Source organism: Chinchilla lanigera, unplaced genomic scaffold (assembly GCF_000276665.1).
Source record: "Chinchilla lanigera isolate Chin_1 unplaced genomic scaffold, ChiLan1.0 scaffold00008, whole genome shotgun sequence".
NCBI classification, from domain to species: domain Eukaryota; kingdom Metazoa; phylum Chordata; class Mammalia; order Rodentia; family Chinchillidae; genus Chinchilla; species Chinchilla lanigera.
In genome coordinates this window covers 35,016,886-35,036,131 of record NW_004955409.1, presented here as the reverse complement: position 1 = coordinate 35,036,131, position 19,246 = coordinate 35,016,886, and the positions used below count along the sequence as shown (strand labels likewise).

At 40.5% G+C, this 19,246-nt stretch overlaps 1 long non-coding RNA gene across 2 annotated transcripts in view; it reads right to left on the bottom strand.

Annotated features, from left to right (window-relative positions):
- Positions 1-2,772: 2,772 nt before the first annotated feature.
- Positions 2,773-19,246, bottom strand: part of LOC102020220 — a 31,905-nt gene continuing 15,431 nt past the window's right edge. The window contains exon 3 of one of the 2 annotated variants that reach the window (XR_001232614.1): positions 2,773-3,010. This is a non-coding gene — a long non-coding RNA (uncharacterized LOC102020220). Of the gene's footprint in view, positions 3,011-13,938; positions 14,241-19,246 lie in introns of those variants that run through there. The other variant, XR_259803.2, reaches the window with a different exon arrangement.

Sequence of the window (19,246 nt, the reverse complement as noted above, 5' to 3'; positions counted from 1 at the left end):
TTCCCCAAAGAAAGTTACCTGCTTCCATGTTCTGTTGACTCTTTCCACAGGCTAATACATGAATGTAGCAAGGGGGTAAGATGGGTTTTACCATAAGATCAAAAGCAACACTCTAAAAATTGACAGAATAAGATGGAAGGAGACTGGATCCCTGGGTGATCTTATGGATTGGTGGTTCTATCTGCTGAACTCATTCACTGGCACCTGAACTAGCAAAACAAATTTTTATTTTGTTCTCAACCATTGTGATTTGGTCCTAAGAAGCAGAATGAATATCCTAATACAGATAACCACTGTGCAACATATATAAACATTTTCAGTTCTTATGATTATGCAATACTTAAGTACATGCATAATCTTACTAAAAAAACTAAGCAGCAAATCCAGATGGGAGACTTGTTATTGAAAGCAGAATGCTTCACATCAAGCCTCTGCTCTTTTGGGAATCATATGTGCATATGTTTTGAAAGCACTTAGATGTATAACTGAAGAAGTAACAGGGCCAGCCACAAATGTGAAAAGTCTAAGTCTGTAGGATTGTCTTGGTTACTTTTTATCTTGCTGCTGGGACAAAATACCTGATGCCCAAAATTAAGGAAGGAAAGGTTTATTTCGCTTACAGTTCGTGGAAGTTTCAGTCCATACTTGGCAGATTATAAGGCAGAGTGGCACATGGCAAAGAGCTGCAGCTCAGGGCGGCAGAACACAGCTAAGCGGCAAGCACACTCCAGGGCGGAATGGGGGAGGAATGTCCTCAAGCACTCTTTTCCTCTCCCTTACATATGCAAACTATCCACCCCAGGGCGGGTGTAGCTCTCACACCCACAACCATTCAACTCTAATAGCCTGCCCCATGGTTGCATGAGGCTTTGGAGGGGACACACAGACATAAACCATAACAAGGATTTAGACTTGATATCAGATGTATGGATCGTTAGCAGAAATTTTTGCTTTCCACTTCTATCCTTTGTTCCTAGAATGGGATATTGTGTGTTCATTTATCCACTATCTCTATCAGAGACTTACCCTCATAGACTGATACCTTTTTACAGTTTGGGGAAAATGATGCTTCTAAAAGGCAAGAGACAGAAGAGTGAGAAACAGGGAGGACAGCTTTACTCCATTCTCTTTATCAGCATCATTTATTAGAACCTCAATGAACAATCAGCATGAGTTCCTGGGAGCCTGTTAAAAATGCCTTGTAAAAGGGAGCTATGGCAAAGCTGAACAGCAGGACCTGAATGGGGGATGGAGACGGAGCCACATAAATAAAGACTGAGGTACGAGAGGGTGGGTGGGTGGTGGTAAAAGTCCAAATTGAAGCTTGGAAGGGTCATTTCTGGCTGACTAGCATCAGACAGGCTTGGAAATCCAGAGGAAGAAGAGGAGACTTTAAATTATGGGGGAAAGATGAAAATCAGGAAGACTTGTGTCCTTCAAGAAACTCTTTCTAAACATAAGGTAGAGAAAGGACAAAACTCAACCTTCAGAGATATTGGCTGACTGGACAGATACTACAAAGCAGGTCCTGCACCATGAATCAAGCAGCGGCAAGACCGTGCCAGTGCATTGAGGCCCAGTGGGTGGAAGGAGAGACTCCAGGTATCCAAGGGGCCTCAGTGGAAGGAGAAAGACAGGAAAGGAACTGTCAAAATTTCTGAGCACCTAATAGTCTATCTACTCCATTTAATTCATAGAGCAATCCTGAGAGCATCTTTAACACAATCATTTAGTGATTTGATCAAGATCATGAATTTTATAGGTGGAGGATTTAGGTTTGATTGGCTCTAAAGTCCATATTCTTTCTTTTATGCCATCTACTAAATTCTCAGGGATTACTGCACAATAGTCTTTCCAGAGAGCAAGGCGGGAGAAGCCTAAGATATTTTCTAAACCTGATGACACACATGGTGAAAACTATTGGTGTACTTCCTGTGAGTCCCTGGTTAGTTGATATGGAGGGAATAGAATGCCTGTAGAAAGATAGGGAGAAGCCTCCCATGGGGTCTGAATAATGGTTCTGCCCTGCTTCCTCAGAATCTCAGCTTGGTTTATTCCACATTAGCTCCAAGTGGCCTTCTACTGTCAGTGACCATAGTAACATTCCAGAGGATCCTCAAGAGCCTAATAGCCTTTACAGGAAACACTATAATAATATATGAGATGTTCAGTCTTATAACTGATCAGATAAAAGCAAATTAAATTAATCATTAGACACTGTGACCTTTAATCCTGATATGACAACTTCACTGGATTAAGAAACACCTAGCAGATTAGCAGTACATGCTCCTGGATGTGTTTGGGTGGGTCATAGATTCATCGTCTTGGGTTGAAACTGTGTCCCTGCTCTGCTTCCCAGCTGCCCTGAACTAAGCAGCTTTACTCCGCCACACCCTTCTATGATGATGTCCATGTCTGGGCACTAGCCAACTATGGACTGAATCTCCCCACTGTGGGCTTAATAAGACCTTTTTTTCTTTAGTTAGTTGTGAGTGTTGGATGTGGGGTCCAGCAGTGGGAAAACTGACTAATGCAGTTACTTGGTACCAAGAGTTAGGTCACTGCTGTGATTGTACCTGGCCATGTGCTTTAGAAGCTTTGGGGACTGGTTTACAGGAACAGTTAGGCAAGGTTTGGCCAGACAGGCTAGAGAAGCCTTAGAATGCTGGAAACAGATCTTGATGAGTGATTCTGGTTGGAGCTTAGAAGACAAGGATGTTGATAGGAAAGCGGGCAGTAAAGGCCAGACTCAGGAGGTTTCAGCTAGGGACAAGGTTCTATTGGCAGTTGGACTAGAGGGCATGTATGTTACCTTTTAACAGCACATGATCACAACTCAGTCAGTGGTGGTTCTTCCTCTTCCTCTCCTTCTTCTCCTTCTCCTCCTGCTCCTCTCTGTCTCCTTCTTCTCCTCCTCCTCCTTGTTTTTCTTCTCCTTTCTCTTTCACTCTCACTGTGGGACTGTGTGCAATCATTTCTCAACAGCAAGTCTTTATGGAGGATATTGCATCTGCAGAGGAGCAGAAAAAGGTGGAGGAGTCCCTCACTTAAATGAGAATAGGGAGATGTGGAAAATGTGGGAAACAGTGCAAAATTTTGTAGAAAATTACCACCCAAGTAGGACCACAGCAGTACGAGAGATAAATCTGTTTAATGACAATGAAATGTCACAATTTCCATGAAATCCTCAAAAGAAGGCAAAAGTAAGTGCCATTGAATAGTTTCCTTGTTAACACTGGACAAAAAGAAAAAGATTCCACTGAATAATAGCAGTGATTCTGTTAAGGATAGTGAAAGTTATCCTACACAGTAGCCCACCTGTCTCTTGTCTCCCTAAAGCACAAAGGGTTTCAAAGGTAAGATCAGGTTATTTTACTTCTTTTTCTTTATATTTTATATTTTATATTTTCTTTAATATTTTCTATTATATTACAGTATTATAATCATTTATATGTATGTTTTGGGTTGTGGAATGAACCATATGAGTTTCAACTATTTCTTATGGGGAAATTTGCTTGCTTTGGATTACAAACATGTTTCCAGAATATCTATCTATCTATCTATCTATCTATCTATCTATCTGTTTATCTATCTATCACCTATCTATCTATCTTCCCTTGCCCATTCCATGAAATGATGTAAATATTAATACCTAAAAAGAGTTACATCAGAGGACATTTCTTCCTGAGGAGTACTATGAATCCTGAGAGCATCATCAAAATGTCATCAAACTCTATATGCACATGAAGGGGTATGCTGGGAACATTAAGTATAAAAAAAAAGTTAACAAGAAAACTAACAACAAAATGACATTGCTATGTGTTCACATGCACTAGGAAAAGCTGTGAGAAGATTATACCATTCAGCAGTTATTTTGGAGGCGAGAAAGTGGAATGAAGAAGAGGAAGATATAGTAACCCACGCTTTTCATATATTTCTGTGTAGCTTCACTTTTGATAGGATACATTAAACTCTTATGATTGCCATAATTTAAACTAATTGCCATAATTTAAAATAAACTCAAAGCAAAAGTGAAGAACAGCCAGTAGAAGAAAACTATCTTTCTGGCCTGGAAGCAGAAAATAGTATGTTGAGGTCATTATCGATTCTGCACCAGCATGTACCACAGAAACACAAACTTATGTTGAAATCTGCTCCACTTAGAGAGAAAAAAACCCTTCAGGCAGAACTGCAGCATCCAGAACAAGAATCCAGCTTCTGTGATATACCAGCAGGCTCCAGTCAGTGCTCTGAGTAGCGTTAGGATCTACTCTCAGCGAATGCTTTGACTCTGAACTTCACATTGATCTCTTGTTTTCCCCTGAAGCAATTTTTATGCTTTTCTCTTCCCATCAATTTACATTCTAATGCTTAGTAAGTTTATGACACTGTAAGATTCTTTATAATAGGTGCTAAAACACATATAAAATTCTTGTAAAAATTTTCATAGATGAATAACAGGTAGTACCCATGAAGAGGCAAACCAGTTGTTACTGGCATATATATATATATATATATATATATATATATATGCTTTTATTTATCTTTGAAGAAAAGTAATAATTAGAAGATATGGAGGAATATGAAAGCACAGATACTTGGTACACTGTAGCCATGGGAACTATATTTTGAAGAAAAATGATTAAAAAGAAGATACGAAGGAGGTGGGAGGATGGAAAGAAAGAAAGGATGATTATGATGAAAAATGATAAGTTATTGAAAGACAATATAACATCAAAGTCCAAGATTCTGTGTGGTTCTATATGCTCTTTTAAGCTTGTGGGTCATACCACAATTTGATTTAAAATTCTCCCAGCATCACTTTCTGCCTGAGACCCCAGCCACGTTATCTGGCCTTTCCCTGCTCTGCAACTTTTTTTGCTCCAATCCTTCACATTACTGCCCACTCTGATTTCCAATTTACAGGTTCATAGTCTCACCTCACTCCTCAGAACTGACACAGTTCCCCTGCAACACGAGCAGAATAATCCCTCTCCCAAGCCCACCCTGTTAAAGATGCCCAAATCCTAATATCTGGAACCTGTGACAATATTTCCTTACATGGCAAAGTACAATTAAGCTTGCAGGTGGAACCGAGGTTGTTCACCAGATCCTTACAACGAGGAGGTCATGCGTGGTTATTCAGATGGGTTTGATGTACTCATTAGGGTTCCTACACGTGGAAGACTGAGGAGGTCAGAGTGATCTGAAATGAGAGGGCCTTGGCTTGGTTGTTCTGAAGATGGGGGGATGGGGTTATTCATCAAGAAGTGAGAGCCGGGCTGGGGATTTAACTCAGCGGCAAAGCACCTGCCTGGCAAGCGCAAGGTCATGAGTTCGGTTCCTGGTACCGGAGAAAAACCAAAAAAAAAAAAAAAAAAAAAAGAAGTGAGAGCCTCTGGGACAGTGTGGTGAACATATGACATGCATGGCGCAGCAGGCAGGAGGTGCCCTCTATCTGTACAGGAGCCGAATCACCCCAGTGTGGCTTCAGAAGCCAAGCACCAGATAGTAGCATGTATAGGGGTGACTTGGCACTTTGTGATGAATAGTGAGTTCCTGGTTATACTTTGGGCACTTGGTTTCTAAAAAGTTTACTGCTCTAGGAGCAGAAGAGGCCAGGGAGATCCTACCTAGAGCTGAAAGAAAGGAACATGGCTTTTCATGGTTTCACTTTTAGCCTGGTAATATCTGGGTCACATTTTTAACTGACAGAATTATACAATAATAAATTTGTATTGTTTCAAGCCACCAAATTTGTGGTAACTTGCTATAGCCACAATAAAACACTGATACACTCTGTCTATTTTACAGTCAATTATCCTCCTTTTCTGACCCAATGCCCTCAGCACTCTAACATTATGGGGTCTCCCAAGGGCACTAGCAGGGGGTTTCTGCATATGGCCAGGAAATGGACTGCTTGTTCAATGGTGCATTTTAACCTGCTCTTCTGTTTCCCCTCGCATTCCAACTATCTTTTTACTCTTCCTTTCAGCAAAGTTTCCTCCACTGTTTCTTTTTACTTTACTCTTGTTTTAAGAGTTGAAAATAGAAAGAGGGGCTGTGCATATGATGACTAGGCACACACTTGAGGTATGAGTGGTATTAGGGAAGCAGCTTGGTCCTATGTAGATACAATCGGAACTGCTTAGTAAAGGCATATAACTGATTATTTATGACCAGTGGAAGTTAGATTGCTATTCTTTGCTTTATAGCCAAGTAAAGCTATATCATGCTAGGTTTACCTAATAGATATTTATGTAAATGACTTTGGGGACTTACTCTCTACTCTAAACGTAAAAGAAATCATAGCAGATAAACTAGAGGAATAAATGTCCACTACATAAGCTACTTATTCTGGTAGGTTAATCATTCACAAACTTTAGCATACATAAAAGTCACCTGGGGACCTTGTTAGAAAATGTAGATTTCTTACTCTGATGCTCGGAATTCTGACTGAAGAGCCTGTGATATGTTTTTGACATGTGCCCCAAGTCATCATTATGCAGGCATTCACATGGAACAGGAGGAGCTTGGCACGGAGGACAGGGCTGCTTGGGATGGAAGAGACACTGCTCAGATAGCCCAGTACTCTAGGGCAATCTGTAAATTTCCAAAGTTTTTTGCTCGCTTTGATCCTCTTCACAGAATTATTCCTTCACCATCACCTCATTACACATAACTCAGAGTGATGGCAGGTGGGGAGAGAGTACATACTTCCATGTGGTCTCATATCGTAGTTTCCAGTTAGGCATGCATAAGCTCTCCCAGGTCCTGGGCTATTCCTCTATTTACCATTCATACTTGAGCAGGTGATTCTTAGCTCCGAAAAAAGTGGGTCTTTGTCTCTTCCTTTCTTTTGTGGGACAGAGGATTCAACGTAGGGTGTGCTGAACTCCATCTTCTACCCTTACATTTTTATTTTGAGACAGGATGCCTGGGCTGGCCTCCCATCTGTGATCCTCCTGCCTCAGCCTTCCCAGTATCTGGGATTCCAAGTATGCACCACTATGTCCAGGCATCTTGTACAGTATTTCTTGATGGGGAAGGTCTGGGTGTGAGAAGACTTTTGTTAATACTCAGGGTACCACTGAACTTGCATTGTGGACAGGCAAATACCAGATAAGACCTTGCTCTTGGGAATGTCCCTTCCTTTCAAAGGCAGGGAGACATAATCTGGTCCTTCTCCTCAAGACTGAATCTCTAAAGCCCACTGTTCCACTGCTCTGGGTGGAATGAAGGATGAGGATGCTGCCAGTGGCTGTGCAGATGGACCATGTCTTCCCAAAGGGTGAGTGGAGCTGGAATCCAGCTCAGGTCCCACTCATCAATCTGGGTGGTGGAGTATGTGTAAGGGCTGTGTTTAAGTGGAGGAAAGGGCATTTTTAAAAAAAAGTCCACCCAAGTCTCTGCCAGTGGCAAACACAGGTGGTCTCTCAGTCTTCACTCTCTTTGACTTTAGTAACTAGAGTCCTAGGGGAGCAGGAAAAACATAAAACAGAATGACATTTGGGAAGCACTCTCTACTGCTGCAGTTTCCAGCAATGGCAAATCCTTTTTTCCTGACAATAATTGGGCCTTTTAAAGGACCCATTCACGGATCCTATTGAACTCATCTACCCACTAGAATAATAAATTCTTAAGTGAGTGACACATTATCCTCTTGTGTCCTGTCAGTCCTCTCATTTGCCAATTGCAATCTTATCAGCTAGACTTGCTTAATGCCTGAGGCCAAGGTACTGCAGTATCTCTTAATTAACTAGTTGCAGACAGCTAATTAAGTTCCTGCAGTATCTTATCAGAACACAAAGGATATTGATTCGAGTTAGAAAATGCCTCTGACCATTTTCATAGCATTACAAAACTTTATGAGAAGAGGTACCTTTTTAAATGAAGAGGAGCAGGAAGGAGCATGGTGAAAACTTTTGAAAGAGTTATGTTTAACTTTTCATCTTGGTCCCTTCACTTCCCTGTATTTTATGTCAAATGATCTTTTGCTCAGTGTTTGTGAAAGCACTCAGCTTTTTACAGCTCACCCCACTCTCCAGGTGGTAAAACAGGGCTTGAAATGCTGGGTCACAGCCTTTCTGAGGAGGGTCCCATCCGGAGCGGTCTGCTGATAGCAAGATTGACAGGGCTGCTTGCTGCCCACCCACAGTCCCTCAAAGCCTTGGGGAACCTTTCTGCTGAACGATATCGACACTTGGCTTCCAGGCACTTGTCAACCAGCCTCTGGTTTGGTCCCAGCCTTGAGCCAAAGTATCCGTTGCTTTCCTTGTAAGACTGGACACACTCTGCTTACTAATATGAGATTAGCAGGTGCTCAGGAGGGCATTACAGATCATTACCTATCTAATCATTGAAGTCCCTACTTGAAGACTGCTCCCAAGTAGACAGACCATTTCTTATACCCTCACTAGATGGTGCGGCATGCACTGGGCACTTTGTATGGAACTCAATTCAGTTTTTGCACATTAAAAGCTGGAGACCAGTCTTGATTTCCAGTTGAGAAATTTCAGTTGCAAGAGTGTTAGAATAAGTTGTATGAAGCTGCACATCCAACTCAAAGCAAAGAAGAGGGAAAATGTTTTACAGGAAAAGGAGGAAGTAGTGTATCTGAATGATAGAGAACAAATACTGGTTTGGGAAGAGTGCATTTTTCTGTCTGCCTCTGCTGTGGCTCAGCAGATCAGGGATGCACTAATATTTGCTGAGTTTAAAAGTATTTTACTTTGCTGATCTCACTTTATTCTTTAACCTTCTATAGCTGAAGCCTGTGCTGGCCAAAATAGACATCTCAACATAATTTTATTTCTGCTCTTTCTCTTTTTCTGTAAGTTTAATAAATATTATGGTGACCATTCTTTTTCCTTCTAGAAATACACAGATTATAAGTTGATATGGGGGAAGAGAAAATGCCAGTGGATCAGCAAAAGTTAAGTGTCTTACAACGCTGCTCACATTGTATTTGTCTACACTCTCCATGCCCAGGCCACATGCACAACCTGCTTAAAATTATCATCTCAGAGAAAGGGGGCAGGCACCAAGGTCAGCGTCTCTGGATGTGGTCCCCACATTAGTGTTATTTAGAGCTAGCTGATGTTTCTAGGAATGCTTTTGTGATGAGCACAAGAATCCCCCAGGGGGTTTTGCTGGAATTCGGATTCTGATGTAGTAAGCCTATGTGGACCATAAGATGAGATCTTGCATTCCTAAAAATCTCCGAGTGAGGCTGCTGTGTCTTCCACTCTCCACATTGGAGGTAGTAAGCTCCAGATCAGCAGTCCTTAAATTGTGGTCTTTGGGTCTACAGTATCACTATCATGGTACATTCTTGGGCTCCTGGGGAGACCTGGTGAATCTGCAGCTCCAGGAATGGAGCCTAGCAATCTGTTTTAGTGAAACTTTCAGGTGATTCTGATGTACACCAGTTTGAGAACCACTGTTGGATAATTATCAGGAGTCTACCTGAGTGTTAGACTTTTGAGAAGCAAGAAAGAGATCCTACATTTATCCACTGCAACAGAGAAGGTCTATTACAGAATGGTTATGAAAAGATGAAATTGGGCTTCACAGGAACCCAGGAAGAGTTGTACAACCTGGATATATGTGACAAGCCACTGAGGCACCGGAAGGCCTCCCAGGAACTGGGATGTATGTGGGGACATGAGGTGTTATCCAGCATGTTGAATGACTGACTAGGTGATGCCTGGCTTGCCCAGATTCAGAAATTCACCATTTCTTCCTTTACAGCAGTGATGGTGAACTTTTTAGAGACAAGTGCCCAAACTGCAACCCAAAACCTACTTATTTCTTGCCAAGTACCAACACTACAATTCAACCTGAATACTGAGGTTTTAGTTTAGAAGAACACAACTCATACATTGACAGCTTTTATCTTAAAAGAAAAATAAACAACACACATGCCAAAGGTTCTCCACCACTTCAGGACTCTGCTCTTCCCTGTGCCTGCTGACAGCATGACAGCTTAGTTGAAGTCCTGGAATGAAGTTACCTGAGTTAGCGTTTTGGCTTATTATTTGTACAAGGCACTTTAACCTCTCTTTGGCTTCAGTTTTCTTATCTTGAAAAATGGCAATACAGTAGTATTTCATAGACTTCTTATAGGATTACGTAACATGTGTAGAGTATTTCGTGGGACCTAGTAACTGCCCTCAAAATCCAAATGTCACTTTCCTTTTTGTATCTTTATGTTTCCATCTAAACCTTCAGTCAAATGTAGTCAAATGTTTGAGAAAGAGGCACACATTGTGTAGTGAGTCACTACTGTGGCTCCAGAGCTGAGCTCTCCCACGAGCATCTGCAGGCGTGCTGTGTATTTGCTGTTGGGCGCCCTCCTCTGATCTGTAATATTTCACTTGAGAAGCACCCTTTATGCTAGAACTGAAAGGGTGATGAAGGCATGCATGATGCTGTGCCACCTACAGGGCTTTCTGGGGCTCGTCCAAGGCCTAGGGCCCTTCAACATGCTGTGTTCCCTTAGTTTGGGCTCACCAGTCTAACCACCTGCTCATGACCGTTTCTGTCTGACTTCACAATTTAGAAACCTAGTTTTATATGACTGTACCAGATTTTAACTTAGCGTAGCACACAAGTTACGGAAATGGGATCTGTACTGCAGTATCACTATCACTTCTGCCCCATCCTCTGGAGTCGCATGATTATTTAAAGGAGCAGATAAATGTGAGGAGGACACATTGCTCATTCATGGAGGGAAAGATGATGCCAGCCTAAGAATAAATACTATCCATGTAAAAAGTCATCTCTCCCACCTTCTTTTTTTTTTGTCTTTTTGAGATAGGGTCTCGCTGTGCAGTTCAGGCTGGACTTGAGCTCATGTTGTAGCCCAGGTTGGTCTCGAACTCACAACAATCCTCTTGCCTCAGCCTCCCTAGTGCAGGGATTACAGACATGCATCACTACGGTGGGCTCTCCCACCTTCTTTGGAGCTTTGAAATCTCCTTGTCATTGTTTAGGCTTAGAAAAAAGTGGGAGCTGTCATCAGTCACTTGGAAATACTTTTCAGCTGGTTTCCTGTAATAAGCCACTGTGTTAATTATTCAGATGTGTATTTTTTGTAGTTCAGAAATATGAAGGGCAGTTTTGCAATGAATCCTGCATGGATGACAGTCTTTTTTTGCCTAAGTGGTAACTGCTAGTTCTTTCTCCCTCTTACTGACTCTGAGTAATGAGATACAGCCATGCAAGTGTGAGATACTTCCCTTTATAGTCTGAATTTGCATGAGAGCATTCCATTCTTGATCATCTAGAATTTCTCTGCTGAGAAAAATTGTGTAATGATTATAATGAAAAGTCTTATAATGATCTGGGATCACCCCATCACTCTCTTTCTTCCTTCCTATATCCTGGGGTCATTAGTTTCCACATAGAAGGATTTTAGACTCCAGTTCAGTGTTTGACTTGAGTAATCCCCAGTGCATATCCCTCTCTTTTTAAGGGAAATGAACTGCCACAGCCTTCTAGCATAACATACTACTTTCTATTCTATAATTCCTTAGCTACATAAAGCCATAAAGCTAGATAGTGTATATTTTACACAATTATAAAAACCAAAACAAATTTACAAATTAAATAAAAACCAAAACAAATTTACAAATTAAATAAAAACCAAGCCTCAACCAATAAAATTCAAATTAATGAGAGTTTAAGGAACAGATTTTTGGTTCAATTTAAACTGTCCATGCTGAATGTATTAGTAGAAAGGTGTTTGGGGCATGGTTAGGTTTTGCTCATGATCATTTTAGTCACTGTCAATCATTATTTAAAATGAAAGCATTTCCTTTATAATCATTTTACTATTTTAATAAACTACTAAGAATTTGCCAACTTAGAATGTATACTCCTTATTCTGAAAAATAAAAAAATATTATATAACAAAGTATTGATTGTGCTTTTACTGGCAATATAAATATTACACTTAGCAAAGGCACAGGTGTTGGATGATTGACTTTTCAACACCGTTATGAACCATATTATAACTTCATTTTCCTTTCACTTTTCTCTGTTGAAACTGCTACAAAATATTTCATGACATGTGGTAGCATCTCTTGCCCTTAGCTTGGTGCCCCTCTCAGTATAAAAACATATACACACAGTCAGCCAGTGGAATTTCATGCTAATGCAGATGACATGACTATGTTTGCATTGATATTTTTATTTAGATTATTATCAAAATTGATTATATAGATTATTATCAAAATTATGTTTTCCTAGACTTTTTGAATTTTGAGACAACCTGAAGACACACAGAGATTCTAGAAGCCAAGTTAAGGAACATTGGTTAAGTTCCTGACAATGCTTCATCGCATTTTGTCCTCACAAGAACCCATGGGGTAGACATTAGAATCAATTCAGTTTTACAGATGAGTGTCTGGGGCACAGAGAGGTTAAGGAACTTGAGCAGCACCACACAACGAGAGAGTAAGGAGGATTCTATCCATGTCCGGCTGTCTCCAAGGCCTCTCTCTTTGAGATCTCTCAATGTTCTCCTTCTGGAAAATCCTGTCTGGAACCCTCAGGAACTGCTTGACTGACCCTGGGGCAGGGAGGGGTATGCGCACATCTTTTTTTGTTGTTTCTTGAGGAAACTGAAGGCAAAGGTGGTGTCTATGCTGAACTAATGCAAAGCCTGTTCTCTGGGGGCAAAGTTCTCAATTGTTTTCTCAGAATAATCTGGTAGTCATTCAGGCCTTATCTACACGCCGGAGGCCAGGGTGAAGCCATGCTGTTGGTGAGAGCAGCTATCTATGCCTTAAACTTTGGCAGGTATTTGTTTCTTTCTTCGTTAACTCATGATGCATAACAGCTGGTCACACTTCTAGGCATTCTGTAAGCTTAAAAAAGTAAGTCACAGATCCTGATCCTCTCATTGATAGACTCAGAACTTTACTTTTGTGTCCCTTACATTTGGGTACAAGTGCTTTTTTTTTTTTTTTTTTTTTGACTGCAGGGTTGTAGAAAAGTACTGCCTAATCTTGGTATCAGTTCTAGGTCAACACCCTGCTTTTGCTGTTAGAAGATTTGTGACCTTGGGCAAGTCACTTATCTCCTCTGAGCACACTTTTCCCACCTTTAAAATGAAAGTATTGCTAACAAATCCACAGGTTTATTGTGAGGGGTCCATCAGGTCATGCATATGACAATAGGGACTTTTAAACATGTTCAACAGCAAACTGGGTTATTCATCATTCTGTCTTCAAAACACTTACTGAGTACTTATTAGGTGTCAAGATCTGTATTGACACTGGAAATACAGAGATTAGCCATGGTCCCTGATTTTAATGAATTTATAATCCAGTAATGCAGACTGGCATTTTCAAAACTCATGGTGTAATGAGATATGCCTAGTTGTAGAAATATATGCAGTGAATCGGAGATGGTACTTTTGTATTACCATTAGTAAGTATAGCTATAGTCCCCATCAAGTTTATTTCCTTTCTACCCAGAATTGTAAAAAGTAATTACCCTGTTCCAGTTTAGAATTCATTTAGAGGATGAGAAACATCAAGCACATTCTTTTAGTTGGCTTTTGTTCAGCCAGTGGAACTTCAGGCTCATGCAGATGACATGACTATGTTTGCATTGATATTTTTATTTAGATTATTATCAAAATTGATTATTAGATTATGATGAAAATTATGTTTTGATTTGGGATGCTTTGCATTTGGGATGCAGGACCAGCTGTGAGAACAGTGTAGGACTTGCCATGGCTACTTTTCCTTGGTGGCCCTTGATCCCCTCTGACTATGTCATCTGGCCACTGAAGTGCTGCTCTTTGGAAGGCCCAGGTCCTCTCACAGAACCAGAGTACATTTGTCAAATTCATTGTACACAAAGGAGATTTTTCCCTCTGCAGCTCTTTCACAGCTGATATTTCCATTCTATGAAGTCACTCACTGCCTGTCAAATTGCTTTATTGAATTGAGCAGATTATTTGGCATCTTTCATTCCCAACCTGCATCCTCGTTATTATCTTGTGACTTTTGTGAAGAACATAGTTCCTACTACACTATTCTGCAGAGTGTATCAAGCCACGACTCAGGCAATAATGATATCTTCTGAACGAAATCTTCACAAATGCTCTTAACACTGCAGATTGAATGACATAATCCACAGGCTGGTGAAGTGTTGCTGGAGTTTCTTATCTCAGCCCACTGCCTCAGACCTCTGGGAACAATTAAATACTTGCATATGGGATCCTATGAAAAAAGGAAAGCAAGAATACTAAATTCAGTGGGCACTTTGGATTTGGTTTCACTGAGACAGGATTTCACAGCCTACTTCATAGCGTAAGTCCTCCTAACAAGTAACTTTCCCAGTCTGAATTTGAAGATATGTAAGTACAGTAGTTTCTTAAAAGTCTAGTTTGGATAGAGATCTCCAAAGTGGGGTGATTACACCCACAAGACAACCCATTAGCACATCGGAAGAATGTATTAGAGCTTATGTGTTCACAGAAGCTTATAGCTTCACTCCGTGCCATAAAGCAATAGACAGTGTCTTCAAATGGTCTGGATGTCAGAGGGTCATGGCATCATAGGGTCGGGGGGAGCTGCATAACAGTACCATTATTCACCTATTTGCTTTCAGTATCTTGTGATGTCTTGGAATTTATGTGAACATGGTTAAAGGAACAAGGATCTTAGATTTCTGTAATGAAACCACGAAAGAAGGGTAATATTAGACATTATGCTTTGTATCTAAATGTCCCCCCAAAGCCTCATGTGGATGTAGGGCTTTTTCAGAGGTGGTTGAACCTAGAATGTGTGATGCTGGATTTTAAGAGTGTGTGATTAATGAATCAGTTCACTGCTTGGTTTGGCATAGTTCTGGCTGGAGTTAAGGGTGTGAATGCTACACCCAGCCTAGGGCAAGTAGTCTGCACACAATATGAGAGACAGAAAGAGTCTTGTTTTTTTCCCTTGTTGTCTTTGCTGTCTTCTGCAATCATGAGCTATTGCCCCTCTGCCATGTGCCACCCTACCTTGGAGCCAGCAGATTATGGACTGATACTTCTACAAACTGTGAGCTAAATAAACTTTTCCTCCTTAACTTTGGGTGTTGGGATTTTGTCTCAGCAATGAGAGAACAGTAACTAAGACAAGTATCAACAAAATGTCAGTGGAAAGCTGATAACTTCTAACAAGAAATTTACCCAAAACTTCAAAATTATAAACATCTGAAATATGAATTTTGTTATGGACTGACTATCCCACCTAGTTTAAATGTTGAAATCCTATCCCCTGGTGTCTCAGAGGTGACCTTTTCTGGAGTGTCCTTACAGAGTTAAGTAAAAATGAGAGAAATACATGTGGCCCTTAATTCAGTATCGTTGGTGTCCCTATTACAAAGAAGAAATTGGGCACAGAGGTATGACTAGAGGAAAGGCCAACATTAAGACCCAGGGAGGAGACTACCATCTACAAGCCAAGGAGAGAACCCATAAGTAGATCCTTCCACTGAAGGAACTAACTCTGACACTTCGATTGATCTTTAGCTTTCATTGTCTGGAACTGTGCACAAAGGGGTTTCTGCTGTTTAGGCCCCCCAGTCCTGGTAGTTATTATATCAGCCTTAGTACATGAATATAGATTCATAACCAGCCTCAGTAGCAATATATCTCACTAATTGTGTACTATGCCTTGAGATATTTACTACTGATAATGTTAAAACACTAAGACTAAAAGCTATTTGAAGCTAATAATTCAGAAAAGACAGAAGAAAAACCAAATTCACAAATAATAAAATGTGTTTAATCACATAGCTGTCACTGAAATTAGTAATAAAAATTCCAAGAAGAGAAGAAAAGATTTTTACACACTTTAAAAAACACTTTTAAAAATAATGTTTCCTTTAATTCTGCTTCTAACAGTTTATCTCATCTGGGCATAGTGGTGCATGCCTGTAATCCCAGCACTTGGGAGGCTGAAGCAGGAGGATCGTTGTGAGTTAGAGACCACCCTGGGCTATAAAGTGAGCTCCAAGCCAGCCTGAACTGCATAGAGAGACCTTGTCTCAAAAAGACAAAAACAAACAAACAAACAATTTATCTCCATTTTACTGTATAAATAATATGATAGTAGTATAGAGCATGTTATAATTTACAAGTAAATATGTACAATTGAATGCTAAAATATGCTTTCTGACAGGGTAACTACTAATGCTTAGGGGCATTGATAATAGGATTTGGAGCTCTCCTCTCTAAACCTGGATATTTTGTGCCCTTCAGATATTTGACATAATAAGGAAATTTATGAAGGAAAGTTCTGAACTAACTCAAATATTTTTCTAAGAGGAAAGACTTTATGAACTGTGTGACCCATATTTTCTTATGAAGATTTAAATAAAAAGGATTCCTTGATGGACTTCAAGCTTTAAAGATAGTTTCTAAGATAATTTAATCTAATCTCTTTCTATAAAGGAAGTAAATTTTGCTCATTTTCTCTTTAACACTTGTCTTCTATTCAATACCCTTGGTAAATTCTCACTACTGCAAGATAATCACATAGAGTTCCCCAAAGCAGTAAAAGGTCATTATCAACATATTCACTGGGAAGTTTTGAGCTATTTTGCACAGAAGAAAGCTAGAAAGGTCAGCAGTTAGAACTGGGTAAGGAGAGTAGTTTATGCAGATCATGTACACCAGCTGGTCCACATGCACACATATGTACACTTCCTCACCTTCTCACACATACATGCATAGTCATATACTCACATTTGTACACACATGCACTCTCCATGCACACACCCCAGCACAGGTATCCCAGGGCAAAGGCTTGCAGTGTTTTTTACCAGGTACCTAGTTACTATCTTTCATAGTAGAAGAATACATAGCAATCAGCATTCCATGTGTTTTGAGTGGCAGAATTCTACTAACAGTGGGACAATAAGTGAGCATAGAAGTCTATCGCAGTTTTTATTTTCTTCTGTCTTTAAAATGACCTAAAAGGACAAAGCATTTAGTATATACAAGCATGCACTGATTTGCCTTATAAGGTCTAGAGTTTTCTGATCAGCATTACAAAAAGCAGAAAGGAAGACATTGATTCAGGATGATTTCTGTTCATACCTTGCAAGCGAACACAAAAAACTGATTTTTATTTAGCAGTCTTGCAAATCATCACACGTTCTAGGAGGCACCTAAGGGAACCAAGTACTGATTATTTCTTCTTTCTGCCTATCACTCACAAGCTGAGAGTTTCTGCCAAAGTCAGAAGTTGGAAATATTTCATGATGGTTAAATGACGTCGATCAGTTACCATTTCTGCCCCTTACTGGCCAGTTCTTAGTGGATTGTAAGTTGCTCAGGTGGCAGAAGTTCTCCTCCTAGGAAGAGGTATATATAATAGAAGAGGAGAATAATAGAAGAGGTGGGACCAACTCCTGGGTGGGGGGTGACTACAGTATTAAGAGATTGAGCATGGGCTTAGTAAGCTATCAAGAAATCAAACTGATAGCAATGTCATTGTTCTCAAAGATGAAAGAGCATGATCAGCTGTATGAAATGACACCTTCTTTCTCCATTTTCTGCAGAGATGGATGACTTTGGTGATGTGAATATATCAATAGAAGTTTCCTGTCCTTAGAACCATTTGAGACTTTTTCAACCTATCAAAATTATCCTCAATATAATCCTTTCCTTATTTTGTCTTTCATATTTTGTATCTAATAGTCATACAATTAGAGTATGCTAAGAAGGACGAAGTTCAGACTGAAGGGAGAATCTTAGGAAAGGTTTGGGGATGCTTTTGGCATTGAAATTCCATTCAGCACATGTTGCTAAATGCCTACTAAGTATAAGATCTTTTTCTCTGATACTACTGTAGGAAATAAAAAATTAGAGTGCTATGTTCATGGAAGACAAGGTGTCCTCAAATGTCTGCATTTTGGGAATGAAATTACTATAGGAAAAGCATGTATAAAATACTATGAGAGTCTAAAACAGGAAGAGACCACATTCAGTAGGAGGGGTTAGAAAAGTCCTGAAGGAGGAGTTAATGTGTGGGCTGTGGGCAGCCTCAAGGAATGATTTGGGATTCAAACAGCAGAGAGGAAATAGAGGGTAATTTAGGAAAATAGAGACAACGTGAAAAAAACACAGAGATGGGGAAGTAGCTCATTTTTGGAGAAAAATTAGTCATCAAGTTTAGCTGGATCATAGAGATATGTATGTAAAAATAGGAAACGGAGGGAAAGAACAGGGAAGTTGGAGGAGAATCAGCCTCAGACAGCCCCAGGGAGCGGGAGGCTGTGGGGTAAACTGCAGAGAGCCTGTGGTTGGGCCAGGCGGGTTAGAAATCAGGACTTCCAAATACTAGCTGTGTAATATGAAGTAAGTCAAGTCACTGTTCTAAATTTATGCTTCTTTCAAAATGTAAAAGACACTTTTGTACTTAAAAAGACAAACCAAGCCATGTCCATAAGGTTAGCACTGAGACGTGAATAAAAAGTTAAATAATGTGCAGTGCAGCTTGTCTAAAACCAGTCAGGGAAGTGAGGATCAGGCTGGGTGAGGGTATCTAGGAACCATTGACGTTAGCTTTCCTAAGAAAGCTTGGTGCAGACTGTACAGGAAAGAGGGATTTCATAAGACCTTTATTACTTTGAGGTTTTAGGAGCTACGCGTATGTACCTCTTAGAGAGAGGAAGAAAATGATTTTGAATCTGGGAGTCCCAAACACGTCTCTGTGGCTGGCCAGCGTCTGAGGATGTGTGTGTGTGTGTGTGTGTGTGTGTGTGTGTGTGTGTGTGTGTGTGAGGCAAGAACAAAAGACAGGCTGCTGCAACCATGTGTCTGAGCTCAACACTGAGGTAGGCAGTACGCTCTCCTAGGGAACCACAGAAGCATTTAGTTATGTCTAGAGCAGGAAAGGCTCTTGCAGAGCTGGTAGAGGGTGTTCTCAACAGCGTCGCCACGTGGCCGAGAGGAGCAGCTGCAGTCAAACCGTATGGTTCCTGCCGCCTCCGCCCCGCCTTGAAAGCAAAGCCGTTCTTCCTCTGGAGAGTGTGCGCCCTAGCATTTGGGCACAAGCCAAATGTGTAAGCGGATGAGGGTTAAAGGGGCCAGTGCTGTAGCCCCTGATGATAGAGTATATACGAATTAGAGAAATTCGTTGAAAAGTAAAGAGAAATGGCTATGTGTAGTTTGAATTTGTAGAGAAGTTCTAAGGGGTAAGTGGAATAAAATAATTAGCATAAAAAGGAA